Consider the following 10,010-nt stretch of genomic DNA (forward strand, 5'->3'; position numbering starts at 1 on the left):
TAGGTGGGTGAGTGAGTGACTAGGTGAGTGAGTGGGTTTGTGTATATAGGTTGAACGTCTTTCGCATCGTACGTAGCCAACCCACTCACCCAACCACCCATCAAACCAACCACCCATTCACCCACTCACCTTCTCACCCAATCACTGAACCACCCAATCACCCATCCACCCAACCATTCATTCATCAACTCACCCATCCACCCAACCACCCACTCACCTAACCACCCATGCATCCACTCTCCCAACCACCCACTCTCCCACTCACCCAATCCACTCACCCAACCACCCACTCGAGTTTTGATTCCCGATCAGCAGCAGCTGCGTTGCCAGTCCAGGAGGGGGCGCCATTGCCACGTAGAGCGATGTTGTTCATGCTTGGGGATAATAAGTCGAGACTCCACCCAGCAGGAGTAGTGTCATTGACATGGCGGGTGAGTGGATGACTGGACGGGTGAGTGGGTGAGTGGATGGGTGAGTGGGTGAGTGGATGGGTGGGTGAGTGGGTGAGTGGATGGGTGGGTGAGTGGGTCGATGGGTGAGTGAGTTGGTTTGTGAGTAGGGGGGTGGGCGAGTGGGTGGTTGATTCGGTGGGTGACTCACCTACTCACTCACCAACCCCCCCCCCCACTCACAAACCAACTCACCCATCCGCCCACCCAACCACCCATTTACCCACCCACCCATCCACACACCCACCCATCCACTCACCCACTCACCCATCCATCCACCCACTCACCCATCCACCTATCCACTCACCTATCCACTCACCCATCCACTCACCCATCCACTCACCCACCCACTCACCCATTCACCCACCCACGCACTCATCCATCCATCCTGCCAGCCACCCACTCACACATCCACCCACTCACACATCCACCCACTCACCCATCCACCTACTCACCCATCCACCTAATCACCCATCCACCTACTCACCAATTCCAATCACCCACTCATTCACCAACCCCACCTACTCACCCACTCATCTACTCACCCACCCCCCTCACACACCAACTCACCGAGCCAGTTGTAGATGAGTGGGTGTATACGTGGGATTGGTGAGTGTGTGGGTGAGTAGGTGGGTGACTGTGTGAATGTACCATGAAGAAGGGCAATTTCCAGAAATGTAGGTTTTTTTTTGCTTTTCTTTTTTATTTTCTATTTACGTGACTTTACCAAAATAACCAAAAATATAAATTGTATCTATTAAGGCCACGCAATGAATAGACAAAGATCCCCCGTATAGCCTTTAACAGACTGTAGGGGCAAGTGCTTTTAGCAAGAAGCATCTATCCAGGCGGGCACGGCATACGAGGGGGTGCGGTGGCCAGCCAACACCACGCCCGGCCGCCTTTGTCTCCCCAGTGGCGATGTTTACTACACACCGCTACACCAGGTACTTATTTGAGGCTGAGTCGATCTAGGGGAGGCCCAGGACCGGCTCAAACAATCGTCACGTGGTGTTGGTAGCCATGAGCGGGAATAAAACTCAGGTGGCCGGGTTCGTAGCACAGCGTAGCGCTGACCGGCCACACACAGAGACAAACACACGGACAGACACACAGGCAGACACACAGACAGACTCACAGACAGACACACAGACAGACACAGACTCAGACACAGACAGACACACAGACACAACAACAACCGCCATTCGCCACTAAGTGGCGGTGACGTCACCACGACGCTTGTGCCAGGCCATGTGCACCTAGAGGCCATGTGAAGTGTCGAACGCCCGCGGGCAGGAGGTCACAGGGCAGACCCAGGTGCCACGGGTCGACTGACTGAGATGACTGGCTGATGCACCACCTGTGCCCCCTACTGTGCCAACTTGCTGTGCTTTAGCCACCCGGCGCTCCGCTCGTTGTTGTGAGCGTCGCTCCTCCGCCCTCCATTGTTGTTGGAGGGCGACTACCTCCAACTGCCCAGTAGCATCCTTCACGAGCCTCCTCCACAGAGGCCGATCTTGACAACGCTGGTACCGGTCATTGGCAAGTCCACTCAGCTCCACGTCCTCCTGTACCACGTCACTCCATCTCTTTTCTAGCCCGTGCCGCGCCCGTTTAGCTCCCTCGATCCGGCCAAACAGAAGCTGTTTCGGCATGCGGTGGCTGGGCATGCGGGCTACATGGCCCAGCCAACGCAGCCTTGCCTGCCGAAGGAGCTCACCGATGGGACCTTGCCCAAATCTTTCAAAGATTTGTGAGCTCCTCACACAATCCAGCCTGGTCAAACCCAGGATGGATCGTAGGCAGGCCAGCCTAAATGTTTCTCACCGGCGAAGATGTTCCATTAGGGGGCGTCCACGTTTCGCCAGTGTAGAGAAGGGAGGGAATAACCGTGGTCGAGAAGACCTGAAGCTTAGTGCGGAGCGACAGACCAGGTAGCTTCCACACAGCGTTATGCAACCGATGAAAAGATATTGCCGCTCGACTGATTCGGAGTGAGACTTCTGATGTTAAACTGGAGCCGGTCATGAGCACACTGCCCAGGTATGGGAAACTCTCCACTCTCTCCACAACTGCCCCATCACCGATTGGGAGTTGTGAGGGTGGAGTGTCCGATTGTACAAAATACCCAGGCAGGTGCTTAGTTTTGGTGGGGCTGATGGTAAGGCCCCATCTCTTAGTGGCACGCTCCAGTCTCAGCAGCAGCGTCTCCAACTCCTCCTCTGAATGAGCAGCTTTTACCAAATCATCGGCATACATAATGTGGTTGAGCAATAGGGAGCCATCACTTGACCGCACCCAGGCATCGATCAGCCTCCCATTTTATCTATACCATATGGAGATTCCTCGGTATAGCTTTTGAAGGCTTCACGAACTATGTGGTCAAAATAGATGTTAAATAATCTGGGAGCCAGAGGACATCCCTGTCGCACCCCAAGGTGTACAGGGAATGGTTCTGACTCCCGGCCACGTAGTTTTACCCGGGCCCGCTCACCATCATGAAGGTCCTTAATGATCGTGAGCAGAGGGTCAGGTACTCCAAAAGTACAAAGAACAACCCAGAGCCCAGGCTTACTGATGGTATCATATGCCTTGACCAGGTCAATAAAGCAGAGATGTAGGTTTTGCTGCAATTCCCTACACCTCTGCTCTAGCAGACGGACAGAAAATATGGCATCTGTGCAGGACCGCCCTTTCCTGAAACCGCATTGGGGCTCCGCAAGCCTCTCCTCAGCGTGCCTGGCAAGGCGATGTTGAATAGTCCTTGTCAGGACCTTTCCCGGCACACTGAGGAGTGAGATGCCCCTGTAGTTGTTACAGTCTGTGCGGTCCCCCTTCTTAAAGAGGGGGACCACCAGCGCATCCTTCCAATCCTGCAGAACCCGTCCAGTGGCCCAGACTGTTGTTATGATGTCATATTGGGCAGTCTGTGCACAAACGCCACCCTCACTCAGCATTTCGCTTGGGAGATCATCTCTGCCCGCTGCCTTTCCTGGTCTCAGACTCCGGATCACCTTCAATACTTCCTCAACAGATGGCACTTCAGCCAGCCACTCACAGGGGGTGACTTCTTCCAATATTTGATGCACCGCAGCCTCAGCAGTGTCATCCTCACTTTGTGCCACGATGTTTTCCTGGCTGAGGGATTTTCCCTCCCCCAAGACCTCACAGAAATGCTCAGCAAATCTTCAAACCTGTTCTTGGGGGTCGGAGATTGTATCACCGTTTTTTCCCCTAATGATGGTAATAGGTGTGGCACTGCAGGTTACTTTTTTGATGGAGTTAAATAAAGTTTTGTGATCGCAGGCCACTGAGGCAGACTCCATCTCCTCAGCAACCCGCGACCACCACCCATCCTTGCAGCGCCTCACGGCTTTCCGAACCTCTGAGCGAAGGCTGCGGTAAGCCTCCTCATTCTCTGACGTGGGATTCTGTAGCCGATGACAGTGGGCCTGTTGCTTTTTCTCAACCATCCTGAACACCTTTGTCAGCCAGGGTCTCCGGGGAGGTCTGGACCGCGTACCCAAAGCAGCCATTGCAGCTGCATGAGTCACAGTCCTAAACCTTGCCCATTTACCCTCGACATCAGGAGGAGTGGAGGACGATGCCAACCCCAGCCGCAAGCGATGATGAAATTTTCGCTTGCAGCTTTCATCAGATAACTGAGACCAGGGCACTATAGTTTGGAATGGGGTCCTGGGTGTACACCCACCACTGGAGTGGAAGAATGGCAGGCGCATCTTACAGATGACTAGTCGATGGTCAGAGCACAGATCAGCTCCACGGTAGGTCCTGGTGTCAAGGACATGGGCTCGCTTCCGCTGGTCCGTCACTATGTAGTCCAGCAGATGTTCTTGCTTTGACCCCGCATGCATCCATGGTGGTGTGTGGATGCGCCGATGCCGGAACAGCGTGTTGGTAATTACAAGCCCATGGGCTGCACAAAAATCTAGCAGCCTCCTACCGTTGTTATTGAGCTGATCTGGCCCATGCCCTCCAATCACTCCAGACAAGGTGCCAGCATCATGACCAACTCGGGCATTGAAGTCACCCAACAAGATGACTCTCTCCCGAGGGGCCACTTTAGCCAGCACCTGTGACAGGAGGTCATAGAAGGCATCTGACTCATCGGCTTTGCCTGCATCCCTCCACGGATGTTCGTCTTTGGTGGGGGCATAAGTAATCAAGACCACCACTCCTCGCCCTCGGTTGATGGGATGGCGAGCCCAAAGTAGCGTGGTGCTTAAAGCTTCTCACACCTCACCGCCACGCTCCCACGCCCCCTTCATTCTTTTGTTCAAAAGAAGAGCCACACCCTGTTGTTTGGCAGTCTGCTGCCCCGAGTAGAGGACTGTCCACCCCTCATGGTGGCAGGAGCCAGAACCGGTCCACCGGACCTCCTGAATGCCACAGAGATCCAGGTGGTACCGGTTCAGCTCCTGACAGAGGAGTGGCAGCCTCTCCTCCGCAGTGAGAGTTCGAACATTCCACGTGGCCATCCGTAGTGGCTTTTCGTTGTTTCTGGAGGAGCCCCGAGGGTAGAGATTCAATCTCCTGGCTCCGCCAATTGGGGCTTGGCCAGGAGACGTCATATACGCCTGTGCCCCCGGTGCCTCCGGCACAAGCTTATTAGTTACATATTTCAGTCGTAGTTTAATGGTAATTAATTGAAGGTGGAGGGGTTACCAGCCCCTCGCACCCATCCAGAGCCCCCATATAGCCACTGTGGTGGACACAGACGCCATGAGGGGAGGAGCCAATCGGAATTGGCCCTCCCCCCACAGCACTGTCCACGACAGAGTTGCCCGTCCGGCACCGCGAGGAGGTAGGGGGTTGTTTTGCCGGACTACACAGACACACAGACGCACAGACAGACACACACACAGACACAACAACGACAACCGCCATTTGCCACTAAGTGGCAGTGACGTCACCACGACGCTTGTCCCAGGCTATGTGCACCTTGAGGCCACGTGAAGTGTCGAACACCCGCTGGCAGGAGGTCACGGGGCAGACCCAGGTGCCACGGGTCGACTGCCTGAGATGACTGGCTGATGCACCACCTGTGCCCCCTACTGTGCCAACTTGCTGTACTTTAGCCACCTGGCGCTCCACTTGTTGTTGTGAGCACCCTCTGTTGTTGTTGGAGGGCGACTGCCTCCAACTGCCCAGTAGCGTCCTTCACGAGCCTCCACCACTGAGGCCGATTTTGACCTCGCTGGTACCAGTCATCGGCAAGTCCACTCATCTCCACGTCATCCTGTACCACATCACTCCATCTCTTCTCTAGCCCGTGCTGCGCCCATTTAGCCCCCTCAATCCGGCCAAACAAAAGCTGTTTCGGCATGTGGTGCCTGGGCATGCGGGCTACATGACTCAGCCAACGCAGCTTTGCCTGCTGGAGGAGCTCACCGATGGGACTTTGCCCAGATCTTTCAAGGATTTGTGAGCTCCTCACACAATCCAGTCTGGTCAAACCCAGGATGGATCATAGGCAGGCCAGCCTAAATGTTTCTAACTGGCGAAGATGCTCCATTAGGGGGGTCCACGTTTCGCAAGCATAGAGAAGGGAGGGAATGACTGTGGCCAAGAAGACCTGAAGTTTCGTGCGGAGCGACAGACCAGGCAGCTTCCACACAGCGTTACGTAACCGATCAAAAGATATTGCTGCTCGACTGATTTGGAGTGAGACCTCCGCTGCCAAACCGGAGCCAGTCATGAGCATACTGCCCAAGTATGGGAAACTCTCCACTCTCTCCACAACTGCCCCATCACCAATTGGGAGTTGTGGGGGTGGACTGTCCGATGGTACAAAATACTCAGGCAGGTGCTTAGTTTTAGTGGGGCTGATGGTAAGGCCCCACCTCTTAGTGGCACATTCCAGTTTCAGAAGAAGCGTCTCTAACTCGTCCTCTGAATGAGCAGCAATTTCCAAATCATTGACATACATAACGTGGTTGACCAATAGGGAGCCATCCTTTGACCGCACCTGGGCATCGATCAGCCTCCCATTATATCTGTACCAAATGGAAATTCCCCCGGTACAGCTATTGAAGGCTTCACGAACTACGTGGTCAAAATAGATGTTAAATAATGTGGGAGCCAGAGGACATCCCTGTCGCACCCCAAGGTGTAAAGGGAATGGCTCTGACTCCCGGCCACGTAGTTTTACCCGGCCCCGCTAACCATCATGAAGGTCCTTCATGATCGTGAGCAGAGGGTCAGGGATTCCAAAAACACGAAGAACAACCCAGAGCCCAGGCCTACTGATGGTAGGCCTTGACCAGGTCAATAAAGTAGAGATGTAGGTCTTGTTGGAATTCCCTACACCTCTGCTGTAGCAGACGGACAGAAAATATGGCATCTGTGCATGACCACCCTTTCCTGAAACCGCATTGACACACAGACACACACACAGACACACACACACGTACAGAAACACAGACGCACACACACACACAGACACACAGGCACACACAGACACAGACAAAGATTCCCCGTATTGCCTTAACAGACACACACACAGCCACACAGACACACATACAGACATACAGACAAACACACATACAGACACACAGACACACACACAGACACGCACACACACACACAGACACACAGACAGACACACAGACAAACACACAGACAGACACACAGACAAACACACAGTCACACAGACTCACAGTGTAATTATTTGACACGCAGCCGTGTTAAGCGATGTAAATATTTATTGTTTCATTCTCCATCACGCTACTCCTCGTAGGGAATTGCAGGGCTGCGCCTGTACCCCTCTGCGCCCTTGGCTGGCACTTGGGCGTCATTTTACGCGTCAAGCTTTTACAGCAACAACAACAACAACAGCGAATAACGTAAACAATGGGGGGAGGGGTGGGGGGAGTAGCGTAAACAATGGGGGGGGGGGGGAATAGCATAACAATGGGGGGGGGGGAGTAGCGTAAACAATGGGGGGGGGGGCGAATAGCGTAAACAATGGGGGGGGGGGAGCATAACAATGGGGGGGGGGGAGTAGCGTAAACAATGGGTGGGGGGAGTAGCGTAAACAATGGGGGGGGGGGCGAATAGCGTAAACAATGGGGGGGGGGAGCATAACAATGGGGGGGGGGGTGGGGGGGATAACGAGCACCCAATTATTACTGCTTTTGTTGTTGTTGTTTGTTGTTGTTGTTTGTGTTGTTGTTGTTTGTTGTTGTTGTTATTTGTTGTTGTTGTTTGTTTGTTGTTATTTGTTGTTGTTGTTTGTTTGTTGTTGTTGTTGTTATTTGTTGTTTGTTGTTGTTGTTGTTGGTTGTTGTTGTTGTTGTTATTTGTTGTTGTTGTTGTTGACGGGTCAGAGTGAAGCGTCACGACCGAGACTGAGCAGTGGGCCTGAATGTTGGGGGCCTTCATTCATCCAGCAGTGGAGTGGTGCGAAGGGCGGTGGTGGTGATGATGGTGGTGGTGGTGATGGTGGTGGTGATGGTGGTGGTGATGGTGGTGATGGTGGTGGTGATGGTGGTGATGGTGGTGGTGATGGTGGTGGTGGTGATGGTGGTAGTGATGGTGGTGGTGATGGTGGTGGTGGTAGTGATGGTGGTGGTAGTGATGGTGATGGTGGTGATGGTGGTGGTGATGGTGGTGGTGATGGTGGTGGTGGTGGTGGTGGTGATGGTGGTGGTGATGGTGGTGGTGATGGTGGTGGTGATGGTGGTGGTAGTGATGGTGGTGGTAGTGATGTTGGTGATGGTAGTGATGGTGGTGATGGTAGTGATGGTGGTGGTGATGTTGGTGATGGTGGTGATGGTGGTGATGGTAGTGATGTTGGTGATGGTAGTGATGGTAGTGATGATGGTGGTGGTAGTGATGTTGGTCATAATAACGGTTTTTGGGTTAGATCGCGTTTATTTATAAATGTGTCGTAACCCTCCACTACCCGACACGGCCAATCAGCAAAAAAAAGTGTCACGTTGACAAAAAGACAAAAATAATTCACTACTTTAGCCCACCGGTGTGTTGAAGAGTGAATCCACATTTACAGCTTGAGTACGACGTTTCGCTGGTAAATACTTCCAGCATCGTCGGGCAATTCACCAGAATGGTAAAGCCCTCGCTTGCTCCCGGTTTTATATCGAGCAGCAGCAGGGTGACGTCATCACTTAACTCATATCAGGTGCAGTGATTAGAGGCGGAGGTGGGGGGGGGGTATTGTAATTATATAATCGATTAGTAATCAGTCATTGGTTATGATTAGTAATGAGTTGTAGATTAGTAATTCTTTAAATCAAAATGTAATGTGTATTATTTAATAATACGCTTCCAGGCCGCACTAAGCCGGTAGCTGTCAGAGCGATTAAAGTTATTCTTGTTCCTCTCAATTTCAATGGATTCTCTAATTAGTCTTTGCCAGTAATAATTAGTTTTACACACCACTGCAACATTGTCAAAATCAATTGAGTGTCCTTGTTGACAAGCATGTTCTGCCACTGCCAACAGTTGTGTTTGAGATAATATAATATTTGTCTGATGTTCTTTTAGTCTTACACTGATGTTACGTCCCGTCTGCCCAATGTAGCAGCTGCCACATGAACAATTAATCCGATATACACCTTCTGTTGATAGTTTAGGTAATGCGTCTTTAGTGCAAGATACTAGTTTTTGAATTTTGTGTACTGTACCAAATCTTACTGTAATGTTTTGCTTTTGCAAAACACGGGCTAATTTGTCAATTTGATGACGTCACCCTGCTGCTCTATATAAAAACCGGGAGCAAGCGAGGGCTTTACCATTCTGGCGAATTGCCCGATGATGCTGGATGTATTTACCAGCGAAACGTCGTACTCAAGCTGTAAATGTGGATTCACTCTTCAACACACCGGTGGGATGAAGTAGTGAATTATTTGTCTTTTGTCAACGTGACACTTTTTTTGCTGATTGGCCGTGTCGGGTGGTGGAGGGTTACGACACACTTATAAATTAACACGATCTAACCCAAAAACCTTTATTATGAATAATATTGGTCGCGAAAGCCTACGTGTTAAACTGAGTGATGTTGGTGATGGTGGTGGTGATGTTGGTGATAGTGGTGGTGATGCTAACGATGATGGTGATGATGGTGGTGATGGTAGTGATGGTGGTGATGGTAGTGATGGTGGTGCTGGTGGTGGTGATGGTAGTGATGTTGGTGATGGTGGTGATGGTAGTGATGTTGGTGATGGTGTTGGTGATGTTGGTGATGGTGGTGGTGGTAGTGATGTTGGTGATGGTGGTGGTGATGTTGGTGATGGTGGTGGTGATGCTAACGATGGTGGTGATGATGGTGGTGATGGTAGTGATGGTGGTGATGGTAGTGATGGTGGTGATGTTGGACCAGAGTGCCACTCTCAGAAGAAGGGATCTAAGAGGTGCATCTGTGACATCCACTTCCGCGGACCGTTCTCTAACACGTGAACTTTTGCTTCCTCATCCTCATCCTCCTCCTCAGCCTCCTCTCCCTTCCCCCTCCCTCCCTCCTCCCTTCCCCCTCCTCTTTGCCCTCCTCCCCTCCCCCTCCTCCCCCTCCTCCTCCTC

This window comes from Petromyzon marinus, chromosome 66 (genome assembly GCF_048934315.1).
Source record: "Petromyzon marinus isolate PM22_M1 ecotype Great Lakes invasive population chromosome 66, UKy_Petmar_22M1.pri1.0, whole genome shotgun sequence".
In the NCBI taxonomy this organism is placed as follows: Eukaryota; Metazoa; Chordata; class Hyperoartia; order Petromyzontiformes; family Petromyzontidae; genus Petromyzon; species Petromyzon marinus.